The sequence below is a fragment of the Musa acuminata genome, chromosome BXJ2-9 (assembly GCF_036884655.1).
Source record: "Musa acuminata AAA Group cultivar baxijiao chromosome BXJ2-9, Cavendish_Baxijiao_AAA, whole genome shotgun sequence".
NCBI classification, from domain to species: Eukaryota; Viridiplantae; Streptophyta; class Magnoliopsida; order Zingiberales; family Musaceae; genus Musa; species Musa acuminata.
This window is the reverse complement of record NC_088346.1, coordinates 28539222-28554445: the sequence shown is the minus strand read 5'-3', so window position 1 is coordinate 28554445 and position 15224 is coordinate 28539222.

Genomic DNA, 15224 nt, shown 5'->3' with positions numbered 1-15224 from the left:
CAACTATGCGATAAAGGTTATATCGTTAGATTCGAATCAAATATGTGTATTATCGAAAAACTAAACAATAATTTGACTATGATTGCATTAAAACAAAATAATGTCTACACCATCCACCTTGATGAACTAAGTAATGAAATGTGCTTCTCCGCTCTAAATGATGATGCTTGGCTTTGGCATAGGAGATTAGGCCATGCAAGCATGAAACTAATATCTAAGATCTCATCTAGAGAATTAGTACGAGGGATTCCAAATATAAAGTTTACTAAGGACAAAGTATGTGATGCATGTCAACTAGGTAAACAAATAAAAACTAGTTTCAAACCAAAAAATCAAATTAGCACCACTAGACCACTACAATTAATCCATTTGGACTTATTCGGACCAATTGACACAACAAGTCTAGGAGGAAGCAAATATGCGTTTGTAATTGTGGATGACTATACTAGGTACACTTGGACCTATTTCTTAGTCCACAAAAGTGATTGCTTCAAGTGCTTCTCTAAATTTTGTAAACTCACTCAAAACGAAAAAGGTTTCATGATTTCATCAATTCGGAGTGATCACGGTGGCGAATTTCAAAATCGTGACTTTCAAAATTTTTGTGAAGTTAATGGATGCAATCACAACTTCTCCACTTCGAGGAATCTCCAACAAAATAGAGTAGTTGAAAGAAAAAATAGAAACCTACAAGAAATGGCAAGAACTATGTTAAATGAACATAGTTTACCTAAGTATTTTTGGGCCGAAGCCGTAAATACGGCTTGCTACATCAAGAATAGAGTCCTAATAAGACCATCCTTATCAAAAACTCCCTATAAATTGTGGAATAACAAAAAACCAAATATTTCCTATTTTAAAGTTTTCGGTTGTAAATGCTTTATTTTGAATGAAAGGGATGTCTTAGGAAAATTTGATGCTAAATCCGATGACGGCATCTTTCTTGGTTACTCTTCCGTTTCTAAGGCTTTTCAGGTTTTTAACAAAAGAACGTTAGTAATAGAAGAGTCTATTCATGTAGTTTTTACTGAAATTTCTAATTTAAAGAAAAATGATTTTGATGATGATCATGATTTTGATAATTTGAATTTAAATAAACCTCCTCCTCAAAATAGCAACTTGGATGCACCTTCTTCCGAAATTTCCTTACCCAAGGAATGGAAATATATAGATGCTAATCCAAAGGAGCTAATTATAGGAGATACATCAAAAGGGGTTCAAACTCGTTCCTCTTTCAAGAATTTTTGTGCTAATACCGCCTTCCTTTCTCAAATTGAACCTAAATGCATTGACGAGGCCATAAAAGATGATTTTTGGGTTATTGCAATGCAAGAGGAATTGAATCAATTTGAGAGGAATAAGGTATGGAAGCTTGTTCCTAGACCTAGTGACCATTTAGTCATTGGTACTAAATGGGTCTTTAGAAACAAGCAAGACGAAAATGGTATCGTGGTTAGAAACAAGGCAATATTAGTGGCCAAAGGTTTCAACCAAGAAGAAGGTATCGATTACGAAGAAACCTTTGCTCCCATGGCTCGATTAAAAGCCATAAGGATGCTCCTTGCCTATGCTAGTACTAATAATTTTAAACTATTTCAAATGGATGTCAAAAGTGCTTTCTTGAATGGTTTTATTTCCGAAGAAGTATATGTCGAACAACCTCCCAGATTTGAAAACTCTCTTCTTCCTAATTATGTATTCAAATTGACTAAAGCTCTCTATGGCTTGAAACAAGCTCCTAGAGCTTGGTATGAAAGGCTTAGTTCCTTTCTTATTTTAAATAATTTTACCAAAGGCAAGGTTGATACTACATTGTTTATTAAATATTTTGAAAATAATTTTCTTATTGTGTAAATTTATGTTGACGATATTATTTTTGGCTATTTAGATGAATCACTATGTGAATCATTTGCCAAATGTATGAGTCATGAATTTGAAATGAGTTTAATGGGTGAATTAACTTTCTTTTTCGGATTACAAATCAAGCAACTTAGTGATGGTATATTTCTTAACCAATCCAAATATACATTAGAATTGTTAAAACGATTTAACATGGATAATTCAAAAGCAATAAACACCCCTATGAGTACTGCGACTACGTTAGATATGGATGAAAATAGTGAAAATTTCGATCAAAAAACATATAGGGGAATGATAGGTAATCTACTCTACCTCACCGCGACTAGACCAGATATTATGTTTAGTGTAGGACTTTGCGCTAGGTTTCAATCTAATCCTAAATTATCTCATCTTAAAAGTGTTAAAAGAATATTTAGGTATATTAAAGGAATTCCAAATTTAGGATTGTGGTATCCAAAATCTGAAAAATTCGATCTAATAGCTTATGCATATGCCGATTTTGGTGGTTGTAGGATAGATAGAAAAAGTACATTCGGAACATGCCAATTTTTAGGACATGCACTTGTTTCTTGGACTTCCAAGAAACAAAATTCAGTTGCACTATCTACGACGGAAGCCGAATACATTGCTGTAAGTGCATGTTGTGCACAAGTTATTTGGATGAAAAATACATTAGAAGACTATGGAATTCACTTTAAAAATATTCCCATAAAATGTGATAATACTAGTGTCATATATCTTACTAAAAATCCAATTCAGCGCTCTAGAACTAAGCACATCGACATTAGGCATCATTTCATACGTGATCATGTCCTTAACAAAGATGTTGTTCTAGAATTCATTGACACAAAGCATCAATTAGCAGATATATTTACAAAAGCTTTGAATGAAGACCAATTTGAATTCATTAGAAGGGAATTAGGTATGTTAAATTGTCCCTAAAAATAAACTTGTTTAAATGGATTTTGTGTAATGTATTTCATCCTCTCTTTGTTCCTCGATGAATCTGATCCTTCTCTTTCGATTCTAAATGACATGCTAAATTATCTTATCTTATCTTGAGTCAAACACCGCTCCCATCTAATCAAGATTAATGATTTTATGAATCTCGAAATTGATTTTGATGGCTTGGTTATGAGTTTCAAGTTGACGATGCAAATTTAAATGAGTTTGTATTTGAATTATGATCTTGACTTATTGGAGTTACTACTTGATATTTTTTAATCACAATCTCTTCCTTGCACACCTACAATTTGTGTTATTTATAGAAAGAAGAGATTTGATAAAATGGATGAATGCTGAATTTTCCTTTAGGTGAACTCTGCGTAAATATTTTAGCATACTTAATTTTGGATGATGGATTTTCGTATGTCACTGCTGAATTCCTGATATTATAATCACAAGTTATATTCTTCAAGTCTCATTCCCTTTTTGTTGATGACAAAAGGGGAGAAAAGTGATGACTTGTACCATTTTGATAGCATGACTTATATGAATTTCAAAAGCATGTGTGGTATGAATGTCTTATATGCATTGCAAAATGCCTTGCAAAATCCTTGAGAATATCGCAAGATTGATTGATCATATTGAAAGCTTGCCTTACATTTATATCATGAAATTCGTGTTGAAAATCTTTATCTCCTATCGTAGTAAAAATTGTCTCTTATCATTCTACTTGAAAATGATTTTCATCGAAGTTTTGTATTTACTATTGCTTAATGAGAATAACGATAAGTTCTACGGTTAGAACCTATCGGTTTATGCTTGAATTCTATGGATGGAATTCAAGTGTTTTCATCTTCTTATAATATGGTTTATAGATAGGGGGAGTTATGTTTAACTCCGTCATCAATTGATTGTCATCATCAAAAAGGGGGAGATTGTTGAATCTCAGATTTTGATGATAAAATCAATTGATGGGTTAATTGATCTAATCCATATTATTGAGTTAAGTGTGCAGGATTAACTACAATAACCAGAAAACACAAAGCAAGAATACCGGAGTCAAGATCGATGGACGTTTAAGAGTCCGAAGAATCGTCGGAGATGCTGCCGGAACCAACCGAGAAGAAATCGGGAACCTATCGAAATTTTCGGAAGTTCGCCGAAGATATCGTCGGAGGTTCATGGAGATCACCGAGAAGGCTCGGGTACTCGTTAAAGTCATCACAAGATCGGGAGCTTGCAGGGAGTCTGTCGGAAGAAGTTCGTCGGAAAGCTCGCCGGAACAAGACTCGACGTTCGCGGTTGAAAACTTGCTTAGGATGTTTTTTTTGTTATGTAGTTCACTTGTAATTAGGATTAGGATTAAAAGATAATCCTATATCCTGGTTAGGGGCCAACAGGGCCCAAAGTCATATTTGGTTTGGGCTAAAATTAAGCCAAACCGGTGAATCAGAGAGCCAAGCGGTGGCACCGCCCAGCACCCGAGAGCTGGGCGGTGACACCTCCTAGGCTGGGCGGTTGCATCGTCCAGCACCCGAGCGTTGGGTGGTGGCACCGCTAGCATTGGGAACAAAAGAGAATTCAAATTTTTTGGAGCCCAAATTTGAATCCTCTTGAGGCCTATAAATACCCCTCAAGTCTCAACTAAGAAGACAACTTTTTGAGCAGTAAGTGATTGAGAGAAAAGTCTTAGAAGAGTCTTTGCCTTTCTTGTTTTCAATTTGCTAGTGTTCACCTCCTTCTTTTTTGCTGAAAATCTGTAAGAGAGTGAACCGCTTGTAAAAGTTGTAAGAGGGGTATTTACCCTTCCCTTTCAAGAGATTTGCTAGTGGAAGGTGGGAGCCTCATCGAAGAGGGGCCTCGCAAGTGGATATAGGTCACTTGACCGAACCACTTTAAAAATGGCGTAATCTCTGGTTTACATTTCATTACTGCTATTTACATTACTGCAAACCCTCTTACTTGCTTTATTTCCTCATTACATTTACTGCACAACTTTGCGAATACGCTTTCAAGTTAAGCACTTCCGATTCCGATTTTTATCGTACGAAAGATTTGTCGAAACCAACATTTTAAGCCGCTACACTAATTCACCCCCCCCTCTTAGTGCCGCTCCGATCCTAACAAGAATGAAGCAGCAAGCCGACACACAATGAAGTGAAAGAGAATTTTCAGTGGGAGATTGGGTTTATCTACGCCTACAACCATACAAGCAACTCTCTATCAACACTTGAGCCTCCATGAAGCTATCCCCACATTTTTATGGGCCCTATCAGATCACAGAGTGTATTGGAGCCGTGGCGTAAGACTTAAATTACTTGAGGATGCCAAAATTCACCCTATGTTCCACGTATCATGCCTAAAGCCCAAGTTGGGAGAACACGAGTCACCCCAGATCCAACTGCCCAACACAACTGAGGATAGAGTTATTCAAGCCCAACCACAAGCCATCCTCGATCGTTGGATCGTGATGCATCACCGATATCCCTCTATTGAAGTACTAGTACATTGGAATAATCTACCACTTAAAGATGCCATATGGGAACCATATGAGGAGCTGAAGACCCAGTTCCCTGAGTTCTTGGAATCGTAGCCTTGAGGACAAGACTGATTTGAAGAGGGCGGGTCTATTAGGACTCTAGCTAGGAGATTCATGTAGGAAGTTTTTTCTTAGAGAAGAATTAGGAGTTATAAGGGAATAAGAGTCTTGAGTAGGAGTCCTATTAGGAGTTGGTTAGAACTAAGAGTCTAAAGTAGGAGTCCAATTAGGAGTTAGGGTTTAGAAGCCCTATAAATAGCCATGTATTCCTTCTCTTTTTTCAAGCAATAGATGAATCTTTTCTGCAGCCTTTGAGCAGCAACTTGGAGGGAGGAACCCCTATAGAGTTCCAAGGAGGCCGATCCCCTAAACATATCAACCCCAAGTTTAGAATCTACAAGGGTTCTAACAATAGCATATCATGGTTTATTAGAATTAGTCTTCATTTTGGTGAATAGCAAAAAGAATAGTAGGAGAGCAAGATCTCAATTCATGCACATCCAATATTCAATCATCAAAATCATGATTCATCTAGAAAATTCTCCTCTTTAAATATTCAAAGAGAGAATCATGATGAACATTCTTGGTTTACATAAAATTTCAAAACATAATTATCATGATCATGAATACTAAAAGACTATGAAACATTTCGATAAATCTCCTTTTAAATAGAAAACAATCTTGATTCATAAAGGATTTCATGTTATAAATTTCAAGTGATCAAGATCGAGATTTCGATAAAAAATTATTCAAATTTAAATCATCAAAATCATTATCAAAATCCAAGAGATTCACAAAGATGATACAAATGGATTCATCAAAATCAATAAGATTGAGCAAAATAATTTTCAAGAATATTTTCCTCTTTTCGATTGTTTAAAAACATATGATTTTGTTTTATTTATGCCAAATAAAAACATGTATCATATTTAAAACCGAAAGAGTAAGATTTATTACAACAAAGATCAATAAGGTACTTTCATTATTGTAAAAATCAATAATCCATAAATCGTACGATTCATCATGCATAATTTAAAATTTTATTAAGCATGTTCAATATGCATGACACTAAAACATGGTTTCAAAATGTTTAATATTTTTATTACACAATTTCATCATTATGCATCATTATATATAACTTTATAATGTCATACATAAAATCGTCAAATCATACTATTAAAATATTAATATTTTCATTACAACTTTATGCATCATTAAGTATACAATTGTCTGACACTTCACTATTTCATATAAGCATGCCTATTTCATTTATGTCAAATCAAATGATACATCATTTTTTAAAGCCACTTTTATGTCAAATCAAAAAATGCATCATTAAGCATGATCACTATGCATTACTTCAAATCAAACATGATTTCATTTATTTTCAAAATATTTATCATGATAGAGCATATAGGCCAAAGAAACTATTAAACATAAAGAATATTCATCAATGATGGTTTCATTGAGTATAAAGTATTTTCAACCAAAATCATTTGTTATTTGTCGTAGTCATACATTTTTCTTTTTAGGTGAATATATCTTTTCATGCTTAGTTTGCATACAAAAGCCGTGCATCATTTTTGAAAGCAACTTTCATCATGGTATAAATCGATAATCCATAAATCGTAAAAGATTATTAGGACTCTAGCTAGGAGAGTCCTAATTGAGAGGGATATTCATGTAAAACCTATCTAAGCCGACCCCTATTAAAAAGGTGAAGAGGCCTGCTAGGGTTAGGAGTCCTATTAGGAGTTGGTTAGAAGTATGAGTCTTGAGTAAGAGTCATATTAGGAGTTGGTTAGATGTAGGAGTCTTAAGTAAGAGTCCTATTAGGAGTTAGGGTTTAGAAGCCCTATAAATAGTCATGTATTCCACCTCTTTTCATAAGCAATAGATGAATCTTTTCTGCAGCCTTTGAGCAGCAACTTAGAGGGAGGAACCCATATAGAGTTCCAAGGAGGCCGATCCCCTAAAGAGATCAACCCCAAGTTTAGAATCTGCAAGGGTTTTAACACTTGGTATCAAAGAAGCGTTCTTGGCATCTCGCTGCCCTCCCACAGCCATCTATCAACCCTCCACAACCATCCAAAGCAATTCCCACAATTGCTTAAAAGATCGTCGCCGAATTCTGCTATCATCTCCACCACCGTGGATCATCCTTTGATCTCCCCGTGAATTGCAACAGGTTCTGGTTGGTACCTTACTACTGCTACAATTTAGTTATTCTTATTCAAAATTCCAAAAAAAAATTAAAAATTGTTCCTATATTGCTGCATAAACTTTTCGTCACAAAGTTTTCATCTCTACGACGAACGATACATTGCAGAATTCCAACCGCATAGCACCGTCTGTTTGATCTTGCTACTATGCTTTTTCTGTCCAAATTTCTATGAAATTTTTATGACATTTTTGACACTTCCTAACAGTGGATTTCCTGTTAGTTTCATCGAAAAATTCTCAATACAAACTACTGATCTTTTATGTCCAATCTGCTACACTTGAAAATTTATGCTGTAGAAAATTCCAGCCGCATATTGTTGCCTTAACCTATCTATTTGCAATCTTTTTTTAATGAAATTTCTTATACACTTCATGGATCATTTTAGCTTCTATCTAAGATTGATCTATTGAGAAATTCATCTCTAAAAACGATTTTGTGTCGCTGTAAATTTTTGTCGTAAACCGCTGAAATTTTTCAACGAGAATTCTGCAATCGCAACTTACACCAATTTTCTTGCTGTTATACTGCCGAAATTTTCTTGATTAAATTAGACATCCTTGTTGTCATACAAACTGTGATTTTTCTATCAATTCCCTACTCAATTCTCTCAATTTTTGGTGGAAATTACGTCGAGAAACTGTTGTTTCTTCGACGACAATTCTACTCTTACAAGATAGCACATACTTGCTGCAACTTCCACTTATTTCTATCAAACCTTTGCTATCATCTACCACAGATCCAAAACTTTCATCCACATCCCTAAAACTCCACTAAACCATACCCTCAAACTGCACCTAAAATAGCTACAAAACATGCCTAAACCGTAGCCTATAACCACCAATCTACCAACCCTTTCGACCATCACCTCTCTCAACCAATACATGCCTTTAACCAGATAACAAAAGAGAGATCTTAACATCACAGATTTGGTGGTATATACTATGGCATCTGAGGAGGTAATCAATGCTAAATTCGAAGCCTTCGAGGCGCGAATGGAGGATAAGATTCGGACGCTCTTTACTGAACTCAGATTGGGCCGACCACTAAGCCCGAAGAAATCACATCAAGGAGAAAGCTTTGCCCAGTCGCACCAAGCCCAATGATATGACTTCCAAGAGAGGGGAAGCTCCATGACCAACCCCAACTATCCATGCATGAGAGTGGACTTCCCTAGATTGGAAGAAGGAGACCCGATTGGTTGGATCTCGTGCGCGGAGCAATATTTTCGGTACCATAAAACTGCGAATGCATCTATGGTCAAAATTAGAGCTATACATCTTGAAGGGGATGCTATACAGTGGTTTGACTAGTTTGAACATACTTATGGAGTCCTTTCATAGCGAAAATTCAAAAAAGGACTGCTGATCCGCTTCAAACCAACCGATTACGAGAATATTGACGGACAACTAACAAAGATCCGACAAACCTCTACCATTCAGGAGTACCAAACAAGGTTTGAAAGGTTATCTAACCAAACGTATGATTGGTCTCAAAAACAACTATTGAGGACCTTCATTGAGGGCTTGAAGCCGGAGATCCGAGGAGAAGTTAAAGCGCGACAACCATATACACTTATGACAGCCATCTCTTTCACACGACATCAAGAGGAGCAATTGAACCATGAAGCTCAGAGGACTAGGATCGCTCCTCAACCAGTAATATTGAAGCCCTCAGCCCCCCCTACTATCGACCAAGTCCCTACACCAAAGAGGTTAACAATAGAAGAGCTTCGGGAGCGATATGCGAAGGGGTTATGTTGGCATTATGACAAGCCGTGGAGCCGTGAGCATCGCTCTAGTAAAGGGAGACTTCTTATGACTGAACCAATAGAAGAAGATGTCATTGAACATCCAGAAGAGAGCCTTGAACATGAAGAAGAAGATGTAGAAGAAGAGCCACAACCGATCGAAGTTATGGTACATACACTAGTCGGCTACTCAAACCCGCAAACGATGAAAGTTGGAGGCTTTCTCAAACAACAACCGATCATTGTTCTCATCGACACGGGCAGTACTAATAACTTTATAAACAGTAAGGTTACTATCCAAATGGCCTTACCTATCGAGAATTGCAATAGGTTTGATGTTAAGGTCGTCGGTGGATGGATTTTGAAGTATGATCGTAGGCGCCTGCAAGTGAAATTGTTGTTGATCATAAGGCCTTACCAAGAGATAATTGCATATTTCTTCCTTCTCCCTCTTGATGATCATGAGGCCATGCTCATAATTAAATGGTTGACGACATTAGGTGATATTTCTTGAAATTTTATGCAACTAATTATGAAATTTTACAGTAAGGAGAAACAAGTGACACTGAACGGGAAATGTGGGGGCGACGTAATGACGATTTGCACACAACAAATGGAGAAGGTTTTGCATAAAGCATGTAGCGGCTTTTTGGTACAACTTGAGCAGCAAACTAAGGGAGAGCCAACAGAATTTGAAGATCCAAATTTACTTCCTTTCCTTGCTGAATTTTCAAATATATTTGACGAACCGCGCAACCTACCTCTTACCCGTCGGCATGATCATTGTATAACTATCCTTCCAGGCAAATCTTCAGCAAATGTTCAGCCATATCAGTATCCACATCTCTAAAAGGATGAAATAGAAAGGATTATAAAAGAGATGCTCGAAACTGGAGTTACTCGGCCAAGTTGCAACCTCTACTCTTCACCGGTGCTACTTGTACGCAAGAAGGACGGAACAAGGGGAATATGTGTTGATTACCGAGCTCTCAATGTATCACGCCCCCCGAATTATCACATTCAGAAAGTGTAACCATGTCTAAAATAAATAATATTATAATTCATCATCAATTCAATCCAGGATCCAATCTAACAATTTGAGGATACTAAGAATCATTCAAAAATCAATATTCACAATTCATAAACATGTACGTTACATAAATCATAATCCACATCACTTAGAGATTCACAAAATCCAAAAGTAACTCACCTAAACATCAACCACAATACAAATCCATAATCGTAGAAGTATATACAATCATAAAAAGATAATTATTTACCATGAGTTCTTATTCTTATACAACTTAAACTTATCATTCCATACACATGAGCGGTCCTTTAAACTTTTACAACACATAAGTATCAACAGATCCTTAACATTACATCAGAAGTAAAGTATACTATATAACAAAAACCTATCATCCAACAAAGATTAGCTCAAATATCTTCTAGCCTTTCACTGCTTTAACCCAATTCTAGCTTTTCAGTGCGTGACAAGCTACCCTAAAAAATTTATATAGTAACGGGGTGAGCATAAAGAGCGCAGCAAGCGTCTAACATATCCATTGCGATAGGAGAAGTTTAAGCAGGCTTAGTATCAATATACAAAAATAGAAATACAAGTGTTCATTTGAAGTCATCTCATTTGATATAAAATCACAAAGGTTTTCCCTCATTCAAAAACAGGCATTAGACATAACAATAGGAGAAAGGAAATTGGAGCATTTCATTGGCAAAAGAAGCATTTAGGCATGTATCAAATGGCACATGAAGCATTTAGGTGCATATCAAAGGCATAAGAGTGTTTGGGGGTATAATAATTATAAACGAAACATTTCAAAGTATAACAAGGGAACCGAATAATAAACACAAGCTTGTTTGTCATTTTTGATGTAGCATGCATTCCATTTTTATCCAAAGCATAATATGAACTCATAAACAAAACTTTAGATATCATATCAATAAACATAGAGGACGCTCTGGGACTATATATATAATGTGATTCATCCATTTTTGGATGACCACCAAGCATAAGTCTCCCACGTCTGGGAGCTCCATCCACCCACGTCTGAGTGAAGTCAATGGGGCCGGCAGAGCAATCGTGGGCTCTAAGCATAACTCCCTTTACCATTTCTGGCAAAGGTTCACAATATCTCACAATACACCAGAGTACAAAAGGATAGTATGAACAATAACATTGACATATATCAAAAGCACATGCGGAACAACGAAGATATGCAAGTGCCTTTATCAAATAAGGAAATGCAAACAAAGCATTACATAATAAATTTCAAATATACAATAATTTTAGGATGAACAATACAAGAAATTCAAAGGACTAATATAAAGCTCAATTGAAGAAGAATTTAGCAGAAATAATATTTCCAATAGGATGATAATTGAATAGGTAAAACCCAACAAAGTTTTCAATTATGATAGAATTTGAATGGTACATTTTCTGAAATTGTTTGAGTGACCAATCATGCTCCAAATCACTAAAAATAGGGGTCATTGGAAAGCAGTATCAATCTATTTTCAGATGAACTTAGATTTATAATTTTTTGAGTTCTCAACATAAAGATACAACAAATAGATTAAAGGAAGGTCAGAATTGATCATCCCTATTTTGCAGACTAAATAGAATCAATTTAAATAGATGTTTCAGAAGGAAACATACTTCAAAATTTCTATATTATATGTCAAAAGAAAGATATGTGAATTTAGTTTCCAAAGAACTAAGTTTTGTATAATTTAGAATTTTCGCTAGAGAGTTATTAGCAATTTAGTAATAGAAGGTCAGAATTAATCATCTCTGTTTTGCAGAATTGATAGAATCAATTTAAACAGATTTTTCAAAAGGCAAACATACTTCAAAATTTCTATATTATATGTCAAAAGAATTATATGTAAATCTAGTTTCCAAAGAACTAAGTTTTGTGTAATTCAGAATTTCCACTAGAGAGTTATGAGTAATTTAGTAACAGAAGGTCAGAACTCATAGTATCTGTTTTACCAAATACATAAGGTATATTCATTAAATTGTTTGGATATGTAAATTTACTCCAAATCTTTCAATTTTTATGTCAAATGAAAGCTCTACAAGTCTCCTTTCATATGAAAGAGGTTTTTCCTCAATTTGAAATTGGTACAAAAAGTTATAGTCATACCAGTACTGAAAAGTCAAAATCTGAAAAATTTCAGATTCAACATTTGAGGTATAAACGGCATAGATATCTTACATACAGCCACAATCTCCCAATTTCAGATTCAAATTTATCTCTAGGATGGGTTATAACACTTGCCTTAGATGAGTTTGATTCCCAAATAAAGGGAGTTGATGCAAAACCTCAAACAAAGTTTCCTCTTCTTCTTCTTCTCCTGCTTCTTCTTCTTCTTCTTCTCTTCTTCTTCTTCTCCTCAAATTAACGTTGGCTGCAAAGTTTCTTTTTTAATGGTGCCTTAAATTACTTAGGTTTGGTTCATGCTAAAATAGTGAGGAGGCAAGCATGCTAAGTTTCTTTGTTAATGACACATGTCCTCCATTTTATTTATTTATTTTTTATTTACTCGATTCTGAATATTCTATAAATCATATCAAAATTTTAATATTTACTCTTATGTCCTTAGCCATAAACTTTAATATAATATTATTTAATTAAAAAAATTATTAAATAATCCTCATATTTACAAACAAGCATTTACTAATTTTTTTTTTTTTAAATAGGGGATGTTACACTCTCCCTCCTTAAAAGAAAATTTAGTCATCTAAATTTGTCATACCTCTTTCGACGAAAAGATGAGGATAAGCTTTCTTCATTTCTTCCTCTAGCTCCCAGGTCGTTTCATTTGTAGAATGATGCTTCCAAATTACTTTAACCAGAGTAATGATTCTATTTCTTAAGATCTTCTCTTTTTTATCAATAATCCGAATGGGCTCTTTCTTGTAAAATAAGTCTTTCTCAATAACAATTGGCTCATACTCAATGACATGAGAGGGATTAGGTATATACTTTCTGAGCATTGACACATGAAATATATCATGAATATGACACATCGATGGTGGTAAGACAATCTTGTAAGCGATAGAGCCAATTCTTTCAACGATCTCAAAAGGTCCAACGAACCTTGGGTTTAACTTTCCTTTCTTTCCAAATCTTGCAACGCCTTTGGAAGGGGAGACCTTTAGGAATACAAAATCCCCTACTTGGAACTTGATATCTCGTCTTCTGTTGTCAGCATAGCTCTTTTGCCGACTCTGAGCAGCCTTTAGCCTTTTTATGATAACCTGAATCTTTTCAGTAGTCTCTTGTACTTTATCTGGTGCTAACAACTTTCTATCACCAACTTCCTCCCAACATATAGGCGTTCTGCATTTTCGCCCATACAATGCCTCATAAGGAGCCATCTGAATGCTCGAATGGTAACTATTATTGTAAGTGAACTCAATAAGAGAAATATCTTTATCCCATTCACCTCTCCAATCCATAACATAGGCTCTAAGCAAATCCTCAATTACTTGAATTGTTCTTTCAGATTGACCATCGGTTTGAGGGTGATAGGCAGTGCTAAACTTTACTTTGGTGCCCATAGAATCTTATAATCTCCTCGACAATCTAGAAAGAAATCTGGAGTCTCTATATGAGATAATATCCTTTGGGACACCATGAAGTCTTACTATTTCATCAACATACAAATCTGCAAGCTTATCAAGAGAATAAGTCATATTGATAGGTAAGAAATGTGTAGATTTGGTTAACCTATCAACAATGACCCAAATAGCATCGTGCTTTCTAGAGGTTCTGGGTAGTCCTGAAACAAAGTCCATAGTAATGCATTCCCATTTCCATTCAGGAATATCTAAGGCTGTAACAAACCTCCAAGTCTCTGGTGTTCTACTTTGATTTGCTGACAAGTCAAACACCTTGAAACATATATTGCAATCTCCTTCTTCATGTCTTTCCACCAATAATGACTTTGGAGATCTTTGTACATTTTTGTGTGACTAGGACGCATAGTGTACTTTGAATTGTGAACTTCGTTCAAGATTTGGTTCTTGATATCTGAGTCATTTGGAACACATTTTCTATCCCCAAATCTCAATAGGCCATCATCTGAAATTTAAAAATTCAACTTCAATTCCTTTTCAACTTCATTCCTCAAGTATATTAAATGTGGATCTCATAGTTGTCCTTCTTTAATTTATTGAATGATATCAGTTTGCACTTGGATAGAGGCCATCAATATTATTGAGTATTGCCTTTTCCTTATTACATTCGAATCATAATTTCTTTCTAATAGCTTCCATTGCTTCACAACCAGACTAGCCATAAAACTTGTAAATTTTCTACTAAGTGCATCAGCTACAACATTTGCTTTACTTGGGTGATATTGGATGGTACAATCATAATCCTTTAGAAGTTCTAACAGAAGATGACACTTGGGAGATCTATGATGACTTGAAGATCAAATTCCCAAAATTCATGAATCGTCAGCCTCGAGGACGAGGTTGATTTGAAGAGGACGGGATTGTTAGGACTCTAGCTAGGAGAGTCCTAATTGAGAGGGACATTCATGTAAAACCTACATAAGCCGACCCCTATTAAAGAGGTGAAGTGGCTGGCTAGGGTTATGAGGTTATTTCTTAGAGAAGAATAAGAAGTTGTAAAGGAATAGGAGTCTTGAGTAGGAGTTGGTCAGAAGTAGGAGTCTTGAGTAGGAGTCCTATTAGGAGTTGGTTAAATGTAGGAGTCTTAAGTAAGAGTCCTATTACGAGTTAGGGTTTAGAAGCCATATAAATAATCATATATTTCACCTCTTTTCATAAGAAATAGATGAATCTTTTCTGCAGCCTTTGAGCAGCAACTTGGAGGGAGGAACCCCTATAGAGTTCCAAGGAGGCCGATCCCCTA